This window comes from Notamacropus eugenii, chromosome 1, assembly GCF_028372415.1.
Source record: "Notamacropus eugenii isolate mMacEug1 chromosome 1, mMacEug1.pri_v2, whole genome shotgun sequence".
In the NCBI taxonomy this organism is placed as follows: Eukaryota; Metazoa; Chordata; class Mammalia; order Diprotodontia; family Macropodidae; genus Notamacropus; species Notamacropus eugenii.
This window is the reverse complement of record NC_092872.1, coordinates 13,342,678-13,364,949: the sequence shown is the minus strand read 5'-3', so window position 1 is coordinate 13,364,949 and position 22,272 is coordinate 13,342,678. Positions and strand designations below refer to the sequence as shown.

General features: G+C 41.7%; 1 long non-coding RNA gene across 1 annotated transcript; it reads right to left on the bottom strand.

Annotated features, from left to right (window-relative positions):
• Positions 1–573: 573 nt before the first annotated feature.
• LOC140522395 (uncharacterized) lies at positions 574–16,336 on the bottom strand. The gene is made up of 3 exons (XR_011973327.1): positions 16,179–16,336; positions 5,433–5,638; positions 574–800 (listed from the first exon to the last, which is right to left on the bottom strand). It is a non-coding gene; the product is annotated as an uncharacterized lncRNA (long non-coding RNA).
• Between the last annotated feature and the right edge of the window lie 5,936 nt (positions 16,337–22,272).

Below are 22,272 nucleotides of genomic sequence, written 5' to 3'. Positions count from 1 at the left end.
GACATTCTTGCTCATGAATTTTGGGGAGTCTGAACTGGATCTAAAAGGATCATTTTTTTCTAACAGTCCAGACAAATTCAGTGGAACCTAATAGGAATATTGAAATATTCTGTGAATAAATCTGTTAGTCTGTGGTCCCATTTCTTTGTCTTTCCACTATCACTAGGGACAAGAGGTTTTCCTGTTTTACAAATGAAATAATAGGAATTTAAGAAGGAACTGAGGAAGCAATTGAGTCAATTTAATTGCTTTCCAAAGAGGGAGAGATTAAAGGTATTCAATAGTTCTCAGTACACAAGACAACATAACATTGGAATTAAATATTTCCAAAGTTCCAAAGGAATTGAAGGCTGAAAATGGGAAAACTTAGAAAAAATGCATACATAACATGTTACTAGTGACCACAGTGCAACTAAAACGTGGCCCATTCCCTAAATTATGGATGAACTCCAATAGGGTTTCCATCAAATAAAACTCCATTTGGAGTTTGTAGAGGGGTTTCTGACTTAGCAGATCTTCCCACCAGAAGTAGAAAGGCTTTGTGTTTCTGTACAAGCATTCAGGCTACTAACATCGAATATGACAAATTTTATTTATTCCAGAAGAAAGCTCAAAGGAGTTTGGCAAACTGTCTTCCAGATGTTCTACTCCTTAGGGACATGGTCCACATAGCTCAATATCAAGGATAGCATAGGCAAGTATTGCTCTTCTACGCTTTTCTGGGAAATCATTCATCTAGGTACCATTCTTTTTCTTTTCACTTGGCATTGGGAGACTGTTGCCTTGGATGGATAATTGACCTGGAGTTAAGGAAGAAATAATATGGATTGTAAACATACTCTTAATGAATTATGAAGCAGAAAAGTTGAAAGAGTACTGAACTTAAGATTGAGAAGAACTGAATTTTAATCCTGCCTTCAATACTTAGGAGTTGTGTGATCTTGGATTCTTTATCACACTTTCAGGTTGCAGTGAGCCAAGATAATGAGGTCAAACTCTAGATAGTTGTGTTTGTCCTTCATTCTTGAAGAGGACCGATGACATCAGGAGGGTGATGTCTTGACTTGCCAGTGAATTGGATTTAAGTAGGGCAGAGCTGTGCAAAATCATCAGCCTTACTCTCCAGAGTCATTGAGTCCAGTGGCAAGACATAAGTAAAGATGACCGGAAATGACTCAGCAGTTAAACTATAGATTTTTTTGCTCAGGTGTACAAGATTTCATATGAAAGATGTTAGACCTAAAATGGACTCTGGGATATTCATTTCAGCTCTGGAAAAGAACATAGAAATCACTGTAAATGGATAAGTAAGGATGTCGGACCATCAACAAACCTTTAGTCTTCTATTTAGCTTGGGGTACCACATTTTATAAGCTATATATGTAAGAGCAGGAAGAAATTTAAAACGCTAATCTAGCATTCACTCGGAGTACAGACTACTGTGGGGAGACAGCTCTTTCAGCTAAGGCAGTAACTTGGGATCTTCTCTAAGGTTATTTTTCACTTCCAAGCAAGTGATAGGAGTAGGCTTTTCTTTCCTAACAAAATTAGTCAAATTCTTACCAACTCAAAAAAATCGCTTTTGGTCTATGAGCCACTCCATTTTGCTTTAGAGTTATTAGGCTCCATTCAGCCATTTTCATCTCCCATAATCCTTTGGGAATCTTACATAGATGAGTGGCTAGGGATGAATGCTATGTACTATTTGCCCTCGAGGTGCCAATTCTTTAAATGCCTACTCAAGTCTCTGGCTTTTTGTAGTTTTTTTCCCCTTTACATTTCAGCATCTCAGTCTTGTACACATTCAGTTTTTGTTGAGGTCTCACTGAGGCACTCATCTTACTGAAATATGTTTAGAGGGCTATATTGGAGGTAGATTGTGGAGGGCCTTAAAAATAAGGTCTCTGCCTATGGCTTTTGCCTTTCAGAGCCTGGGAATCCTTGCTTCAGCCCCAGAGCCAAACCACCATTTTATAGCATCTGTCTTTGCCTCAAGGTCTTCTCCAGTACTCTGGAGGTTTTTCTGATTCAACCCATCTGGAAATGTCAGCTCCAGTCTGGTCTCCCTTGAGCCATACCTTTACCTACTCCTTCCTGCTGCAAAATTCAGGCCTCCCATGTCTTACTAGGCACTATCATCACCTGCTCAGAGATTAGATCTCCAGGAAGAGCCTTGAACAGTTTAATAGCCTTCTTCCTTGAAGAAGCCTCTCTGCAGCCATTCTGCCTAGACACAGATACTTGTCCTAGACTCATTTCTCAATGGTTAGCATAATCCCACCCTGGTCATACTCTGAATCCCCAGCTATTATTGTACAACCCTCATTCCCTACTTTCTTATTCCCAGTCCCACTGAAACCTACCCCCCAAATGTCCCACTCCAAATCTACCCACCCCTAATCTTGTATTCTCTAGGATACCTGATAATTTTGTGGGGGGGGGGGGTTTTCTAACTTCTATACTTCCCCATCTTCTGGCTCTCATCGAGAGCTGGCTCCCTCTCAGTGGTGCTGCATCCCTATCTACTTTAGTTGCATTTTTACTCACACCCTCACCTGACTACTATAGTGGTGGATTTAGAATACTCACTGCTTCCCATTGCCTCTTCAAAACCTCCCTCTACCATCTTCACAGTCACATTCCTTTGAGGTTTGTGGAATCTAAATTTTTCACCCAGTTGAGATACTGGTGGCTATTATCTACTGATGGCCCATGACACCCTCCTTCCTTCCTCAATGAATTCAGTCTCTCTTGACTCAGTCTTTCTCTTTTACTAGGAGAATTCAAAATACATATTGATACTCCCTCAAACAACTTTGCTTCTAAGTTCTTGAATATTTAATTCCCAAGATCTCCTTAGTTCACAGAAATGGTCACAACCTTGATCTTCCCATTACCCATAAGTGTTCCATGTTCATGAATGCTGAAATTGCTTTGTCAGATTATGATCTTTGAGCATTCCATCACTCCTGCCATATGATTCCTAACCCTATTCATCCTCATGGTGACCTCCAATCCCCCTACCCCTAAGTTCTTTCCCGGGCCGTCACCTCTGCACTGGCTACACTCTCCTCCCTTCCCTTTCTCAATCCTTTGGTGAACAAGTTCAACTCTAGAAGATTGCTTCTTCCCTCAAGTCCTTTGTCCCCTTATCCTATCTCAGATTGTGCCTTGTCAAGCCTCAGCCTTTAATTATTCCCACCATCTGTTGCCTTTATCCATGTCTGTGTGCTGCTGGAGAAAATCAAGAAACCATACTGATAGGGCTGCTGCCTTGCTACCTACAAACATGCTCACATCTTGTCCATCCTTAAAACCTTACTTGATACTACCATTCCCAGTAGCTATCATCTTATATCTCTCATTCCTTTCATAGCCAAACTCACAGAGGCCATCTACAATTGGTTCCTCCACTTCCCTCTCTCCCTCTACATTCCTACCTCATCATCCAACTGATACTGGCATCTCTGATGTGATTGATGATCTCTTAATGGCCAAATGTCTTTTTTAATTTTCATTCTTGACCTCTCTGCAGCCCTTGACGTCAATTATCCCCTGCTGGATAATGTACCCTCTTTAGGGACATTGCTCTCTCTTGGTCCTCCTCATACCTGTCTGACTGCTCCTTCTCAGTCTTCTGTTGGCTCTTCCTCCAGGTCACACCTAACTATGGATGTCTACTAAGGTTCAGCCCTGAGCCCTCTTCTATACCCTATACTATATTGCTACTATAGATCGCTACTAAATTGCTATCTCAGTTTCCATAGGTCCAGTTATTACCTCTTTGCAAAGGATTCTTAGATCTATTTATCCAACCCTAACTTGCCTCTCAACCACCAATTTCACGTCACTAACTTCTTATTGGACATTTCAGACTGGATGTCCAGTAGATATCTCAAACTCAACATGTCCAAAATTGAACTCATTATGTATCCTCTCTGAACCATCATCTGCTAAATGAGGGGGCTGGACTATATTCCTTTGAGGGCCCCTTCTAACTCTCAATCTATGATTTTCAAATGAATCATTTCTCCAGCAACTGAATTCAGGGCTTCAGAGAGAAAGTGGTTGGGGAGAAAGGATACAGTACTTCTACCAGGTCCTTTGTTGATATCTTGCTTTTACAGGAAGCAGCAGGATTCATTATCCTTACTGTGCCTTCTAGGTATCTGTGGACTCTTCAGAGCTTCATAGAACCTCCATGGGTTTAACAAGGAAGAAAGTAACTCAGCATCACAGGATTTAGAGTTGGAATGAATCTTATGGTTTATCAAGTCCGGAGGTTCTTAGCCTAGGGTCCGTGAACATTTAGTATTTTGATAACTGTGTGTCAATACAATTGGTTTCCTTTGGAATCCTCTGTATTTTATTTCATATATTTAAAAACATGATTCCAAGAAGGAATCCAGAGGCTCCACCAGACTGACAAAGGGTTCCTTGATATGCAGAAAGGTTAACATACCCTAATCTAATCTAACCTAGTTATTTTATGGATAAGGAAGATGAAACCTACCTAGGTCTCTGACTTCATAATTTTGTGCTCTGTTATAGAAAGAGCTACTTTCAAGGACAAGACTGTAAGAAAAGCAGGCCCTATTCCAATTCAGACTGTTTTCTTGGTGTGATTTTATTTCTAATTGAGTGGAAATGGTGGAAGAGGAAAAGAGTTCATACAATATACTTCCTCAACTCTAACCTGTCTTCTGCTGGCTAATGGTCTTAGGATTATAAGTGAGTGAGCTTGGCTCAGGGACAGAGAGACCACAAGGATGAAGTTTTTCCAAAGAAAGAAACATTCTTTGTGGGTATGACCCAGCTGGAGAGCTGAGTGTCTCAAATGACCTAGGGCCAAGGCTTCACAACTAGAAACATCTATGTGATCCTGAGTTCCAGGTTTCCCTGAAATGGAGCAATGTTGTTTAATCTTAACTCTTCTACTAACTTGCTTGTTTAACCATGACCAAAGCACCAGTCTTCTCTGGGCCTGCCTTCCCTGGCTATAAAATGAAGGTGGTGGTTTGGATCATTGACAAGGTACTTTCCAGCTTAATGTTCCAAGTTCGGCTACTCCATCAGCACTCTATACTTGACTCCTCCGGGCCTGGCACAGGTGGCAAGCAGCTGGGGTACAGTGGGAAGAGTCATTATTAGTCCTATGATCCTTTGAGTAAAAGCCAAGTAATAGACTTTATGTCTGTTCTCCAGAAACTAGCCTAGCTAAGTGTGAAGTCTCATTACCAGAGAGTTAGAATCCAGAGGATGAATGTTTTCTTTGTGATAGCAATTGATAATTGTATCACCCATCATTCAGTATCAGGAGACCTGCCTCTGTCGTTTACTAGTTGTATAAGCTTGGCCAAGTTACTTCATCCCTCTCTGGGTCTCTGTTTTCTCATCTGTCAAATGGAAGTAAGAATACTTGTACTACTTACCTCACAAGGTTGTTGTAGGGAAAGCACTTTGTAAATCTTGAAGGACCACAGAGGTCAGGATTATCATTTGTCTGCTGGGCTCTGAGCTTCATTTTTCTACCCATAATGGAAGATCAAGGCTTCACCCTGGTTTGAAGAATGTACCCTTGATGCTCTACCAGATTTGAGTATTAACGTTCTGTTGGCCACAGGACCCTGGTAACTTTCTGAATTTTGAGACAAGTAAAACAGAGAATCAGAGGCTTTTATAGATGTTGTAGGATAACCTCTAAATTTCTGCTACATCTTGGCATGGCAGTCACTTTGGACTCTGCAATGCTTTGTCAGTGGAACATATACTCTGAGAGGTTCTGCCATGCTGGAAAATCTTCACATATGGGCCCCTGGGTAGTGGAGTCAAAAAAAAATGTCTGTTCAGATTGCAGTTGTGCCATTTTCTAACTTCATGACTAGTTAGTGGCCAAATCACTGCTCCTCTCAACCTCAGCTTCCTTCTTGGGGAAATGAAAGAGTTGGATAGACTACCTTTAAAGTTCTTTCTGGGGGCAGCTAGTGAATACACTGTTAGTCCTGGACTCAGGAAGATTCATATTCCTGAGTTAAAATCTGACTTCAGATACTTCCTTGCTGTGTGACCCTGGGTAAGCCACTTACCCACCTACCACTCAGTTTCTTCACCTGTAAAATGAGCTGGAGAAGGAAATGGTAAATGACTCCGGGATCTTTTCCAAGGAAACCCCATACGTGGGGTTTCATGTTGTTCATTATCCTTTTACAAATGAGTTTATATTCTAGCCTGTTTTTACTTTTGGCAAAAAAAAGTCAGATGTTTGCTGACTAAGGCCCCTCTTAGGGCCTTTACTCTCTTTGTTATGGCAATTCATTAACATTGGTTAAATTGCTGGATAAAAGTATTAATGTTCATGTTATTCCTGTTCTCCATTTCCCATTTTTCATCTTCAAATACTTGTTTAAATCATTTAGAATTAAATTTTTTATTTTCTGCTAAACTTTTCTCCCTATTATTCTTATTTTTTAAATGCTAATTCTGATCTTAGCTCTGATGAGTCAATAGTCTGACTGTACGTAGACAGCTGACTCAGGTCTATTAAAATATAATCTGTTTTATTCCTTGTGGTGTTATTTAGCACTCACCACATCCAATACCTACCAGTTCTTTTTTTTTTCCCAAAGAAGTTTGGCCTGTCTTTCCACATGGAAAAGATCAAATGGATGAAGATTGCCTGTTGCCCATATTTCAACACGCATTTGTATGGACACCCCATAGAGCTTGTCCAACATCGTATGTCTGAGACAGAATAGTACAGATAGATACTGAGATGGTGGGCCCAGGGTTGAACAGAATTAAGAGTGCGGACTGGATGCTTTCTGACCCCAAGCTTCCAATGAAAGGAATGGTCTATCTTTTTCAATACTAACATTTTACGGGTGTTGCTGTGTGATAGTATGACACGTACTGTGTCTTAGAGCTACCTATGAAGAACACAGGATAAATAAAATAAAATGAGATCCTGTTTGTAAAGCACTGAACACAGTACCTGTCACACAAATGTTCTTCTTTCCTTCTTCCAGACTGATGAGATCACAGATCCGTTTGAATATTTGAGTGAACTGATTCCTCAAACCAGTCACTAAGTGATGGAAAGGATTACGTACTAGAAAGACCCAAACTAGTGAAATTCTTGAAGGAATTCCTTTTTATATGCTACCTCCTTATGCCACGGAGATGGAACGTGATCTCTTCAAGTTCTAATGCTTATGGTACTAGAACTCTCTAATTTGGCAATCATGCCTCAAGTCACACACCTGGTACGTTCCCAGCTGTTCATCTTTGCTTCAGGCTGCCCAAGGGGATGTCATGACTATGAGGTGTAAGAAGGGAAAGGAAGGCTGAGAAGAGATGCAGAGACAGGCAGGTCCACGCAGGTTTATTTGAGAACTCAGCCAGCCATTGTCCATTGTCCCTTGGATTCCACATCAAAGCCAGCAGATGGCAATGTCTTTCCAGTATGGCCTTAGGGTGACGACAAAGACTGATTGTCATTGTTTCTCTGCGTTCTTTGTCTATGTCTGATTTTTGCCTCTCCGGCAGGTTTTCTCTCTCTGTCATCTGTCGTTTCAATCCCTTGCAACAACAGGAAAGGATCGTAGTTTGAGGCACCTTCAACAAACCCAGAACTCAGGTCACCTTAACAAGTCTAAAACATCCCTTTTTTCTCCCACCCCTACCTGATCTCCCATCATCCAGAACTTTTTGTCTTTAAGTGGTTCTGTCTGATACACCCCACCCACTCACTTTGTCAGCCTTCCCCCCCACCCCACCCCCGTACCCCCCAGCCCCCAGCCCACTCCACCCCCATCCCAAAGACAAACAAACAAAAGAGATGCACTGACTTCAGCTGGCAACAAACCCCACATTCTGTATCCATTCCTTTCCAACCAAAGAAGAATGGACATTCCCTCATATTTTCTCCAAGGTCATTCCAACTATGCAGCACTGAGATTCAGTTTAGTTTTCTCTCTGTTTACATCGTTGAAGTCATTATGCAGAGTGTTTTTCTGGCTCTTTTTACACTGTAGTGGTGGTTATTCAGTTGTGTTTGACTTTGGGATCTTGTGAACCGTAGCGCACTAATACCATCCATAAGGTTTTCTGGGCAAAGAGGCTGGAGAGATTTGTCATTTCTTCCTCCACTGGATTAAGGCAAGCAGAAGTTAAATGACTTGCCCAGGGTCACACAGTTAGTAAGTGTCTGAAGCTGGATTTGAACTCGAGTCTTCCTGACTCCAGACCCAGCTCTATCCGCTGCACCACCTAGCTCAGGAGTACAACCTCAAGACCACATGTGGCCCTCTAGGTCCTCAAGCGTAGCCCTTTGACTGAATCCATCTTTGCCAGCGTGCTGGGTGTGATAACAATGAGGCTTCCCTCCAGCTCCCACACCCACATATTTTAAGCCAGCCAAGGTTATAAACTGGAGAGATAAAGACTAAAAGAGAAAGTGCTGAAACCTTCGTTAACCTCTAGACTCACACAAATCCAACCTTATATCGAGAATGAAAGAGAGGAAATCAGGAGGGATTTAATGGTCTCCCTGTACCCTGAATTCCTCCAGTCCTCGCACTTTTTGTCTGTGTGCTACAGTGGAGCCCCTTAAGTCTTTGCCAAATAGAGAATGCCAGGCTCTATTATATTCAAATGATTATGTATTCTGGCCAGGTCAGATTTATGTCAGGAATGGAAGAATGGATCTTTTACTTCATATAACAAATAGCATCTGTCTAAAACCAAGATTTAATATTATTTGTAATGGAGATACACTAAAAACCTTTCCAGTAAGACCAAAATTAAAGTAAAGAAGGTCATTGCCTCTGATATTATTTGATATGGTCCTTGAAGTGTTGGCCATGGCAACAGGACAAGAAAAAAAGTAAACTGAGGGAGAAAACGTAGGCAAAAAAGAGGCTACGTTATCTCTTTTGGCAGATTACATGATTGTTTACTCAGCAAATCCTAAGAATTCTATGAAAAAATTAATCATAATAGTTAGTGACCAGTAAAGTACTATTATATGAAATAAATTACGAAATTCATTATTCTTCCTGTATATTATTAACAAAACCCAGCAGGATGTGCTAGAAAGAAAAATTTCATTAAACATAACTACAAAACCCATAAAACTCTGCAGTCAGGCAGAGGATCATAGATTTAGAGCTGGAAAGGACTTGAGAGGTCATCTAGTCCAAGCCCTTTCATTTTACAAATGAGGGAACTGAGGCCCGAAAAGGTTAAATGGTTTGATCACCGTCATGTAGCTGTTGAGTGATTAAGTCAGAGTTTGAACCGACTATCTAATTCTCATGTGTTTTCCACTGTATTTGCTAACACATGTATGTAATCTACCCAGACACACTCAGTACTTACATGAGTATAACCACAAACCTAAATACACACACACACACAAATATAAATATGTGTATATATATATATATATATATATATGTATGTATGTATATAGACAAGTAATTGGAGAAATATTCAGTTGATGTTTGGCCTGTGACAATATGATAAAAAAATTATAGTACTTCAATTAATTTGCAAGTTTAGTGCCATAACCATCAAACTACTAAGGGATTACATTATAGAATTAGACAAAATAATATCTAAAATTCATCTGGAGAAACAAAAGGTAAAAATCTCAAGTGAAACAATAAAGCCCTAGACGGAGTTTAGCTTCATGAAATGTCATGCTGTGCAGTAAAACAGTAATCCTCAAAACTATTGATTACTGCTTACCCAACAAGTATTCATTGATTGTTTACTATGGGTCAGATGCTGTGCTAAGACCTGGAACACAAAACAAAATAACAGGATTTTACATGATAGTGGGGGTAGCCTACATAGATAGGTATCTCCAAAGTACAGCTAGAGTAATAGAGGCCACTAGGTGACACAGTGGAGAGAGTGCTGGATCTGGAGTCAGCAAGACTTCACATCCGGCCTCAGACCCTGGGCAAGTCACTTAACCCTGTTTTTCTCAGTTTCCTCATCTGTAAAAAGAGCTGAAGAAGGAAACAACCAGCCAATATCTCTACCAAGAAAACTCCAAATGGTGTCATGAAGAGTCAGGCATGACTGACCCACAGAATAATCAAGCTGACCTTAAGTCTTCATTTCTTACCTAGCTGCTCTCCTCTAGACTGACATCATGTGCCAACCAGCAACTTCAGCCCTGAAATTCACATCTTACTGGCGCCCCTGCCCCTGTGTCCCCTCCCTCTGATTGGAAAGGGGCTCCTCCCAGAGCACATGGAATGAAGAGTAAAGATGACCATGAGAACGTGAACCTGGATGACCAGAGAGATGATGGATGGTTCCTTTGACAACAAAAGGGGAATTAGGAAGAATGGTGAGTCTGGAGGAGGAAACAAGCTCAGTTTTGGATATGTCAAGTTAGAGAAGCCTATGGGGCATCTGATTCCAAATGTCCAAATGGTGGTTGGCAATGGGGGATTAGGAGAGACTGGCTATATATGGAGAGAGATGTCTTATATGTAGCAATGGCTCATGCTTTGCAAGGCCCGTATGGGGTGAAGGGCTGTCTTTGTGTGGTTCAAATAGAGGTAGAATAGACATCTCATCTCTAGCCTCTTCTCCCCCCACCCTTCTACAAGAGACTTTTTATTTCCTACCAGGAGCATGAGCAGGAAGTTGAGGCCAGAGGCAACTCTGCCCTCCTCAGAGAGAGGAGATACTAGCTAGGATTACATCGATCTGCTTCCTTAAATATTGATAGTCCAGGGAATAGAGTCAGGTTCAATCTAACTTCTGATGACTGTATCATTATTGTTGGGGACAAGGAGGACCCCAACCTCTGTGTTAAACGCACATGAACACAGTGAATAGAAAAGAAACCCATTTATCTCAATCATAACAAAACAGAAATTAGAGAAGGTAGGATATATATATACATACATACATACACACACACACACACACACACACACATATACATATATACATAGGCGAATATAGACCAGACAATATCGAGTGAAGGAACTCTCCTTCGGGAACAAGGCAACTTAGCTCCATTAAGAGAGAGTCCCAGATCTCACTCAAGGGGAGGTTGCCTGAAGTGTCTAGAGTAGCAAACTGGGGACAGAGACATGATGGAGACTGCTAGTTCTTCTCATGTCTTCCCAGAGTTCTTTCCTTCAGCAACCTGAAATGGGGTTAGCCTCTTCCATTTTCCTTCTTGAGCTTAGAGGCCAGAAGTGCCCAAAGTGACTTGAAGCTAGAGTTGAAGCTTGAGGGATCCTCCAAAGGCTGAAGCTCTCCTGCTCTCACCAGTTCCCCCCACTCCTTGCACAGGGTAGGGCATTGACCCTCACCAAAAAGAACAGTCTCATACCAATGGGCTTTGGGACAGGGGTCATATATAGATCTGGGAATCATTCACACAGAGATGAAAATTGAACCCATGGGAGCTGAGGAGATTACCAAATGAAAGATTATACAGAGAAAAGGGAGGAGGGTCCAGCAGAGCTTTAGGGGACAGCCTCCATTAGTGGGTGTGACGGTTAAATATCCAGTGAAGGAGACCGAAGGGAGAGGTCAGACAGATAAGAGAAAAACCAAAAGAGAACAGTGGCCAAAAAACAAAAAAACCCAACCCACAAAACAAAAGAACCCAGAATGAAGAAAGTGACCAGGAGAAAGCGGGCAAGTGTCAAATGTGACAGAATTATCGAGAAGAATAAGGAAGGAGAAGAGGCCATTAGATTTGGCAACTGAGAGATCACTGATCACTGGAGAAAGCAATTTTAGTTGAATGGTGGTCAGAGAGGAGGAAGTAGAGACACTCAGTGTAGATAACTTTTTTTTAAGGAGTTTATCTGAGAAGATAAAGGATGATAGACAATGGAGGTGGCAGGATGTACTGAGGGTTTTTGAGAATGGAAGAGGCTTAGGCATATTTCCAAGCAGCTGGGAAGGAACAAGGACCTATGCATGGCAGGTAGAGGCTCTGTTCAATCAATAGCTCCCATTTCTATAAGTTTCACAGTTCACAAAGTACTTTCCCACAATGTCCCAGAGAGGCACACATTGTAAGTATTATTCCCATTTTATAGAGGAGGTAACTAAAGACCAGTGAGGGGAGCTGACGCTCCTTACACAGTTATTTGGTGGTGTTGCTGAGGCTACAACTACAAGATCAGTGGTGCTTGCACTGTACCCAGCTACCTCGAATCCTTGTGCCCTCCTAAGCCTAGGGATGCTCCAGGCTGGATTTATGGGTTATAATCAAGGGATCAAGTGAGAAAGTAGTGAGTAGAAGTGAGTGATGATGGCTCCCAAAGAAGCAGATGGTGACTTTGGACTAATTGTCAGGTGGAAGAGAAGAAAACAGTAGGGTGATACTCAGAAGAAGCTAAGTGATTTGTATAACTTAAATGTTTACGATGGAGCTTTAAGATTTCCAGTCACTTGACAACTTAAAGCAACAATGTGAAGGAGAGAGCACGAGTATTGTTATACCCATTTTATTGGTGTGGAAACTGAGGCTTCGAAGAGTTTAAATCTTGGCCAAACAACTATTACACATCAGACTCAGCATTTGAACTTGGATGTCCCTACTCTATACAAAAACCTTTCCACTGTACCATTCCATCTCTTGCACCAATGTCTCAACAAACTGAAACATATTTTGAGGGGAAAGGGAAAGGAATCAGAGAGTCCAGAAATACAAAAGGAGAGTGAAATGAGAGTCAAGGAGTTTTTTTGGAATCAAGAAGGAATGGGATTACAACAGAGGTGGACGGCTTAGCTCTACAAGAAGGACATGTATTGCAGTGTCAGTGGGGAGTAATTCAGGGGTGATGAAGGATGAGTATTGCATCAAGTCCAAACACCTCTGCCTGGTTTTCAAAGTTCTCCCACAGACAAACTCCACCCTGCTTACCTAACCTTTGTGCTCTCTACGTTCATTCTATACCCAATGAGGTTGTCCATAGCATCACCCTGCAAGTATACCACCCTTATTCATTAGTTATTCTTATATTTAGATATTTTAAGGGAATACTTCCCCCACTGCTACAGGTACCAGATCTTTATGACTTTATAGATGATAATTGAAAATTTATGTGATCAAAACATTGGTGACCCTGTGCCCAGCCTAGACAGGAGCATCTGTCAGCATAGCTAGGTGGGTTCTCAGATCACAGAGCTTCTTGGAGCCTGTACATGAAATCTTCCTAGCTTGGTCGGAGGACCGCCCTGCCAGTTTGGAGTTTGTGGTCCACTTGCATAGCATTTTGGAAATCAAGGTCACCTCCACGCTGTCATGAGGCATTGAATTTAATAAATTTTGTTAAGCCCCTAATTCTCCCTCTGACACTTTCTACCCATGTAACTTTCAACTAAGATCTATACAGTACAGGGATGGAGAACCTGTGACCTTCTAGGTCCTTGGGTGCAGTCTTTTGACTAAGTCCAAGTTTTACAGAACAAATTCTTTTATTAAGGAGATTTGTTCTGTGAAGTTTGAATTCAGTCATATAGTGATATCAGCCAAGTCTTACGTTTATGACTCGGATTCCTTTGGACTTGAACCTTTTTTTACATTTCTCGAACTATTTTTTCTTTAATCTAGAATCTTCAGATTTGGGCTATGATATCTCTGTGATTTTTTATTTTAGGGTATCTTTCACAAGTTAATCACTGAATTTTTCTATTTTTTTTCTTTCTATTTTCCCTTTGCCTTCTGGTTCTACTAGTTCTAGGATGTTTTAATTTATAATTTCTTGAAATATGGTATCCAGGTCTTTTGTTGATGTTGTGGCTGTTATGGTTTTCAGGTAGTCCGATAATCCTTGACTATCTTTTAGGACAGTTATTTTTGAAAAGAGATACCTTACATTTTCTTCTCTTTTGATTTTCTTTTAAAATTTCTTGTCTCCTAGAGTTATCCATATCTCTTTGGTACATTCTAATTTTCAGGAGTCTGTTACTTGAGTAAGATTTTGTACCTTCTATCCTAAACTATTTCCTCTCCTCCCAATTCTTTCACTACCAGGTATCATTTCAGTTATATATTTTTTCACTCTTGCCTCCTCTCCTAGGAATTCTAATAGATCTTGTTACCAAGTGTTCATAGTAGCTGTGGAGTTTCTTTCTTCTAGGTTTGTGTCCTGGTGAGACTTGGATCCATAAAATTTCTGTGTCATTCTTCTGTGTGTTCATTTCTTTTCTTCCTGAATTGGGACCTTTTTGTCAGGGTCAGGTTCTGACTACTCATGTACTCTTGAATGGGATGGTATTGCCCCCTGATCTGTATTGTCTGGGTTCCAGCTACGAGTAGGTCCTCCCTTCCTCTGGGGTTTGTTGCTCGGTACAGAGCGCTGACACATCCCAGCCTCACCTGCATCATCTAAGTACAGAACTCTGAGCTCTTCAAAGCCATTAGGGGAAACTCCTGCCAGTGTGCTGTATATTTCCATAGTCCCCTAGGACATGTGGACTAATCACAGCCTTCTCAATGGGAGCTTTGCTGGCCTAGCCAAGCCCAGACTTCCATGGGAACTTAATCAGCTGGGGCTTCCTTATTGGGATCCAGAGTGTGCTTGACCACCCTTGAACTTCCTAACTGGAGGACTGGGAGGCCTCCAAGCCTTGTGTTTGCCTTGCCAAGATCCCCTTCTCCTTCACACCTACAGGTTCTAATTTGGCTCTTTGCCAGCCTATACCAGAGGAAGGCATTTATTATAGTTTTTTCTCTTTATTTTTTAATCATTTTTTAGTCTTGTGCTGTTTTATTTTAATCTTTTCTGGAATGCACATTTGGAAATTAGGTTGTTCTCCATTTACTCTGCCATCTTAACGGAAAGTCTCCAGAAATTAAACCTAAGTCCTGTGATTCCACATCCAATGATTTTTCCATACTGCCTACATTAAAATGGACCAAGATGAAAGATATTGGGCATATCTGGGAATTCTGAGTATGTGTGTGGGACCAGATCTTGGAGGGTCTTGTATAGTAAGCTAAAGAACTTGGACTACATTCTGTAGACAAAACTACGAAGCATTTTTGAGAAGAGGAGCACTAGTGGTAGTGATGGTAACTGTTCAAATCCTAAGCTCAAGTCTGGCCTCAGACCCTTACTAGCAGTGTGGCCCCAACAAGTCACTTAACCCTGTTTGCCTTTGTTCCTTATCTGTAAAATGACCTGGAGAAGGAAATGGCAAACCACTCCAGTATCTTTGCCAAGAAAACCCCAAAGGCAATCACACAGAAGTAGAAATAGTAGCAGCCATGGCAGCAGTAGTTAATAGCAGTAGTAGTAGTAGAGTAGCAATAGTAGTCGTCATAGTAACAATCGTAGTAGTAATAGTAAACATTTATATAATGTGCTAAGCACTTTATACTTATTATCTCATTTGATTCTCACAATAACCCTATTACTATCTCCATTTTACAGCTGAAGAAACTGAGGCAGTCAGAGGTGAGTCACACTTATCTAAGGTTACACAGCATTACCAGAGTCCTGGCTCAGAAAGATTATTCTGAGTGTTCTGTGATAGGCATTTTGTAGAAGGGAGAGCCTAAAAGTGAAGATACTTAGAAGCTTTTGTAACAGTATAGTGAAGTGATGCTTAAAGCATCTGGAATTCTTTGATGTAGAAATTCCTTCTAGGGAGGCAATAATCCCTCCACCTTTCGTACATAGGTTGCTACTTACCAACCTTCTGGTGATGAAGCTCTCTGAATTTATCTAGGCTGACCTGTCCTTGGAACTTTTCAACTTACCAAACTCTTGGCTAGTTCCATCTTCAATTTCCCTAGAATTTTCCCTAGAACCCTCACTAGGGCAGGACAGGTAGGGCTTAGCTCCAGATATGACATTTAGAGGGTGACATTTTTCTTTCCCAGAAACTTAGCTCCTCCCTGTAGTTTCAGAATTGCTCTCCTCTGAAGTCCAGGGACCCCAAAAAAGTTTGGGGGAAGGCGGCCCTGCAAAGTCATGAGGGAAGAGGTCAGGGGAGATTGGGAAGGAGCCAGTCCACGTTCTCTTTCCCACAACCATTCCTATGTTTGGACAGTATCTCCAAGTCTGACTGTCTTCACTTCCTACAGGGGCACAGGCTGGACTCTCTGGAGAAGAGTTCCCCTTGCCTTTTCCTCAGCTGAATTTGCACCAGGAGCTCACTCTGAATTATGGCTCTACCTTAATCCAGCCGTGAAACTGTGAAAAGCTCACTTCATCGTAGAGTGAGAAGACAAAGGTTTGGAAACGTTTTCCCCTCCTTGCTTTCCCCACATTTCCCAGCCTTCTTCGTTCTTCCCAGGCTAAGAGTAACATTGCAGGTGAGAGCCCTGAGCACTAAAAAGCTGAAGGAAAAGCCCACGGTATTTATGCTGAAGCAGGACAAACTTGGGAGCATTTACCTACTCAGCAAGTGCTGTTTTAACCTCAATATTAATCTACATTTTTTGGGAATTTCTACATGTGCTTATGAATCTTCTTTAAAACTGCTTGCTCAGTTGTTCCATGGATGGGCACTGCCTAGACTTTTGGAGGGTAGAAATCAGGGCAGGAATGATGACTTCTGTTTCTTATGACTTTACCACTCCCTACCACCTAGTACAGCCACACCTAATATGTGCCTTCTACACTGTGGATGATCCCAAAACATTGACTGGCAAGCCTGGCTCCTCCTGCCCTGAGTGGTGGTATTTTTCCCAAGACTGAGCAAATGGGCTAGAGAGATGATTTGGGGATTTGTGCCAATCTAATATTCCAAGGCACCTGACATGCCCAATATCATCTGGTGGGATTGGTTGTGGCGGGGTGGGGGGGGGAGGTTTGGGGGGGGAAGGAATGCTCTTTCTGTTTTCATTTTCTTAGTGAGAGAAACTGAGGCAAGAGGAGAGGTAATATTCTATGGAGATGTAGTATAACATAAAGAACAGTGAGTTTTTAGTTTGAATCCCTGAGTTTAAACCTCAGTTCAGTCACTTCTTAACTTGAGGAAGTCATAAAAACTCTGTGAGTTTTAGTTTCCTCATCTTTAAAACAAGGAGATTGGATCCATTAACCATTCCAGCTTTAAATACTGTGATCCTAATATCAGCTTGGTGCCACACAGACCACAAGGACACATTCTCTTTCCCTGGGTGTTCCGAGCTTCATCCAGACTTATATGAGTCTGTTGTCTCATCAACGTGATTACCCCTTCCAATGATTCAGGTTCTAATCTACCCATCCTGTGTGGCTCTTGGCCATGTGTTCCTCTTAATCCTTCCCAGAGGGTGCACCCAACAAGCCAGGGGTCTTCTCCTACAGGTCTTGACCTGTGCTAGTAGAGAGCTGTTCACCCTGGATCTCACAATACTACCAGTTCCTCTTTTGTCCCCCATTCTCACAGCTCTCTGACAGCCCTTTCTCGTGGGAAATCCTTCATGTATAATGTACTGTAAGCTGATTGCGCCCCTTTCTACTGTCCCCTGGTTGAATGTGAAATAGGATTTCTACATTTCAATGCATCAAATAAAGCTAGGTGGCCCAGTGGGTAGAGTGCTGGACTTGGAATCCAGGAAGATAGGAATTCAAATCCTGCTTTCGAACATGTGTTAGTGGTCTGAATTTCCTCTTCTGTAAGATGAGGGGTTGGAATCGGTTAAGGGAATGGTTGAACACACCATGGTATATAAATGTAATGGAATATTATTGTGTCCTAAGAAATGATGAAAGAGACCATTTCAGAAAGACCTGGAAAGACTTGTATGAATTGAGAGCAGAACCACGAGAATAGTTTATATTGTAACAGCAACATTTTAAAAATAAGTACTCCTGAAAGACTTCAAAGCTCTGCTTAGCCACAGTCCCAGAGGCCCCGTGCTGCAGAATGTTAACCACCTCCTCACAGAGAGCTCATGGGCTAAGTATACAGAATGAGACCCACATTTTTTGACAAGGCCAATATGGGAATTTGCTTTGTTTGACCGTGCATATCTTTTACAAGGACTTTGCTTTTCTTTCTTCTTTTTTTCCAGTGAGGTTAGGAATGGATTTTTGTTAATTGAAAAAAAAATTTTTGACAAAAAAAATGAGAGTTAGATTCTATGGTTTCTAAGGTCCCTTTTAACTCTAAATCTGACATCCTGCCATTAGAACCCATAGGCCTCCCTCCTAATTACTTGGACAGGTCCTGGTGTGCTGGTATGCTTAGCATCTGACGAGGTGACTCCTCCCTGCACATGGGACATGTTGACTGAGAAGTTTTCTCTCTGTGACTAATGTGTCTCCCATTTCCCTAGGACTAAAGACTTAAGGTGAAGGATGGAAGCTGATTGTGCAGCATCAGTTCGCACGTTGGCTGGGTGTGGGGCCATGTGATGACAAGGAGAGGTCTCGAATGCATGCAACGAATTTGAATTTAATTTGGTCATTTTATCCATATAATTATTTCCTGAAAATAAATAACCATATCCAACTTACTTAACACTTGATTAATTAGAAAGCAAGGAAAGAAAGAAAGGGAAGAAGGGAGAAAGAGAAAGAAAGGAAGGGAGAAAGAGGGAAGGAGAAAAGGAAAAAAGAGAGAGGAAAGGAGGGAAGAAGGAACAAAGAAAGTAAGGAAGGAAAGAAGAAAAAAAGATTTTTTCTTTTATGTTAAGTCCTGGACACAGCCCATCATTTTACTAGGTGTTTCAAGGAAGCAAATGATGTCTAAATGATGTTTCCCTCTCAGGTTCTCCTGGTTTCCCCATTCCTATTAGGGAATTTATTTTTACTAATAAACCTTATCTAATGGGTCCTCAGAAACTTCCTGGAAATATAAAAGAACTTTTGGAACTAGACCAAGGAATTGATTCTGTGTGGGATGGCTCAGGTCCCTTCATAAATCAATTACTCAGAGGCCTCTCAAAGTGATGACAGAAAAGAGATTTATTCGATTCTCGAGAATCTGGACAATCCTACAGCAGTTCACCTGGAGAAGGAAAGCTGAAGACAAAGAAAAGGCAGTGATTTATATAGACTCTAACGCAAGTCCCTCCCCCCCCACTGACCATTATTCTCATTAGCTGAGAATATGATCTTACATTCTAGACACGAAATCTAACCAATCCCTTTTGAAATGAAAACATTGAAGAATTAGGTAAACTTTATCCAATCATTGAGACCCTAATGTACTACATAGTTTCATATCCTTATATGGAATTATTCTGTTCTAAAAATATAGTAACCTTGAGCCTCTCAGTCTTACCTCACCCCTGGGAGAAGAATTACAATCTGAGAAGTCTTCACTAAACCTATCCCACTCAATTCTGACTGGGGGCAAAGAGACCAGAAGACATGTTTTCTCCTCATACATGTAATAGGTACATGCTGCTTTGTTCTCCTCTAAAACATTTATACTATTTTTATTTTATCAAAAAGTCACAAAATCTGAGAGTTCAAGGGGACATCAAAAAGACATCTAGTACAATCCCTTTATGAAACGTGAATCCTAGCTGCCATAGCCCTAGCAAATAGTCGTCCAGTCTCTACTTGAATGTTCCCAGAGAAATGGAACTCACTCCTAGAAAAGGAACTCCATTTGACCTTTTTAAATGGTTCTAATTGTTTTTGTGTCCTTTGAGACAAAAACTTCTTCCCTGTGATTTCCACCCACTGATCCTCATTCTGACCACCGGGGCCAAGAAGAAGAAATCTGCTATTTTTGTGGTCGGCCTTTCCACAACTTAAGAACATGCCAACTTTTTGGGAATTTCCCACCAAGGGAAACAAAATTGTGAGACACTGGGAAATAAAGGTTCTAGTGACCTTCTAGTAACCCCAATTTCTCTTCCCTACCAGAGCATAGGTGAGGCTGCATGTCATAGTGGACAGGGAGCTACTTCACAAGCCAGAAGATTTGGGTTTAAGTCTGTCCTTCTGACAGTGACTGTGGGCAAATCCCTTAACCTGTCAATGCTCCTGAGTGCTACCCAAACCAGATGAAAGTGTAATCGATCTGATCTCGAAAGTGAGGTTGGTGACTTTGCTGTGCCCTCCCTCACTTAAATGCAATTGAGGTGCATGTCATGGCATCACCTTCCTGATGTCATGGCTTCTGAGAATGAAGAACCCAAAGTAGCAAGTAGTAAAGATGATTGGGAAGGCAATGCGGTGGCATAGTGGATAACAGCAGCTCTGGAGTCAGGAGGACCTGAGTTCAAATGAAGTCAATAGGGGGCCGTGGGAATCCTTACCTATGGATTAGTGGCCCTGTTTCCATTTAACAGCCTCCCTGCTCTAGGCAATTCTCTAAAATGATAAATTGCAAAGTACTGATTTGTATTGGTAATGGGAGGTTCCTCACAGGAATGTCCCTGGGCCAATGAAATCACAACTCCAGTACCTAACTGTAGCAAATTATAATCTTGTAGAAAGAAAAGGCCATATTTAACTTATTCTTTTATCTCCCCCAGTGCCCAGAACAGCCCATTGCCCTGTGTGGGCGCAGCACACAGCAGGCGATAGTACAGTTAGCACCGACCTTGGAACCAGAAGACTTGGCTTTGAATTCCATCCTGCTATTAGCTCCCCATGTGACCTCAGCCTTAAAATGAGAGTTGATTGAACTAAATGATGTCCAAAGGTCTATTTCCAGTCCAAAATCCTATCATCTGAATACCTAACTGTAGAAAGAATGACTGAAGGCAGAGAAGTCTCCATTTACACCATTTCCAGCTTTCCTGTTTTCAAGACAGACAACTGTTGGCCCTGTTTGTGCAGTAAATGGAAGGGCTCAGGATTCAGAAAGGGAGAAAAATCAGTTGAAATAGCAGCCGGAGTTAGTCAGGAGCACAGTGAAGGGCTGTTAGACCTCAGACCTGGTCACTGAGATAAAGCTGCAGAATCCTCTTCCCCAGAGATCAGTCCCATCTGTCAAGGGTAGACTAGTTGGCCCTTCAGCTCTTTCTCTGCTTATCATCAAGAGGCAAAGCCTTATCTTGGCCCAGTCTCGCCTGATGCCACGTGTCCTAAATAGAGGGGGGCACAGTAGGAATGCTGGAGAGAGATGAGTTGACTTGGACCAAAACAGACCCCAAGATTTTCCTAGAATCTGGGTCAATCTAATTTTTTTTCTCTTCCCTGCTGGTCAGTTTGAGAAGTTTAATTTAGCTGAAAGGGGAAATCCTTTAATCCTCCCTCTAAATCAAAAAGTAAGTGGGGAGAAGGGAGGACAGAGAAGGGAAGGAGGGGGTGGTGTTTCTGCCCTCATTTCATGAACACCCTCCTCCCCATTCCCCCAACCCTCCAGCTGTTACCTTACTGGGGAGAGGCAGCTGGGAGCTTGCTATAAGCTCTCTAGAAGGGCCCAAGTCCCTCACTGCCGCTGTGGGTAAATATTAATATAGCAGTAATAAGGAGATTGTACGGTGTCTGGAGCGGGATCTTGCATGTAGAAGGTGTTCAATAAATGTTTGCTGTGCCTGTCAACAGTCAACAAGCGCTGAGTGTTTGCCTTGTGGCAGGAACTGGTGATACCAAAAAAAAGGCAAAACAGTCTTTGTTCTGCTTTAGCTCTGAGGCTGCCAGGGGAGACAGTGTTCAGACAATTATGTACAAATGAGATATGTACAGGATAAATTGAAAGTGATCCACAGAGGGAAGGGTTAGCATTTAATGTTGATTAACGGATCTAATTTCATGGATCTAGATTTTAGCTGGGATTTGAAGGAAGCCAGGAGATGGAGAAGAGGAGAGAGAGATTTCCAAGCTTGGAGGACAGTCAGTGAAAACACCTGGAGTTGGAAGATGGAGTGTCTGGTGGGTGGGACAGACAACAAGGAGGTTTGTGTCATTGGATGTGGGTGTGGAGAGGATGAGTAAGGTTAAAGAAGACTGGAAAGGTAGGAAGAGGCCAGGTTGCAAAAGGCTTTAATGACAAACAGCGGATTTTATATTTGATCCTGGAGGTCTTAGGGAACCAGTTGGAACTTACTGAATACAACCTCCTTCCAACAGATGTTTTAATTTGAGCAGGCCTGACCTGACATTTCAGGAAAAGATAAGAAGGTTCATCTGACTAAGGGCAAAGAGAAGGAACAGAGACTGAGGGGCTCTGGAAGAAAGAAGAGATTGCAAGTTTGCCAGAAAGGACATGAATTACTTGTTCTGATAAAATGAGGTCCTCATTTCTAGCCACCACTTTTCAAGTAAGGAAACGGGCTCGAAGAGAGGAAAGCTATTAAAAACATCAGCACTTTACTTAAAGTTCCTAAACCTGAGAATCGAGGGGTTTTTTTCCCCCTATCTATCAATCAAC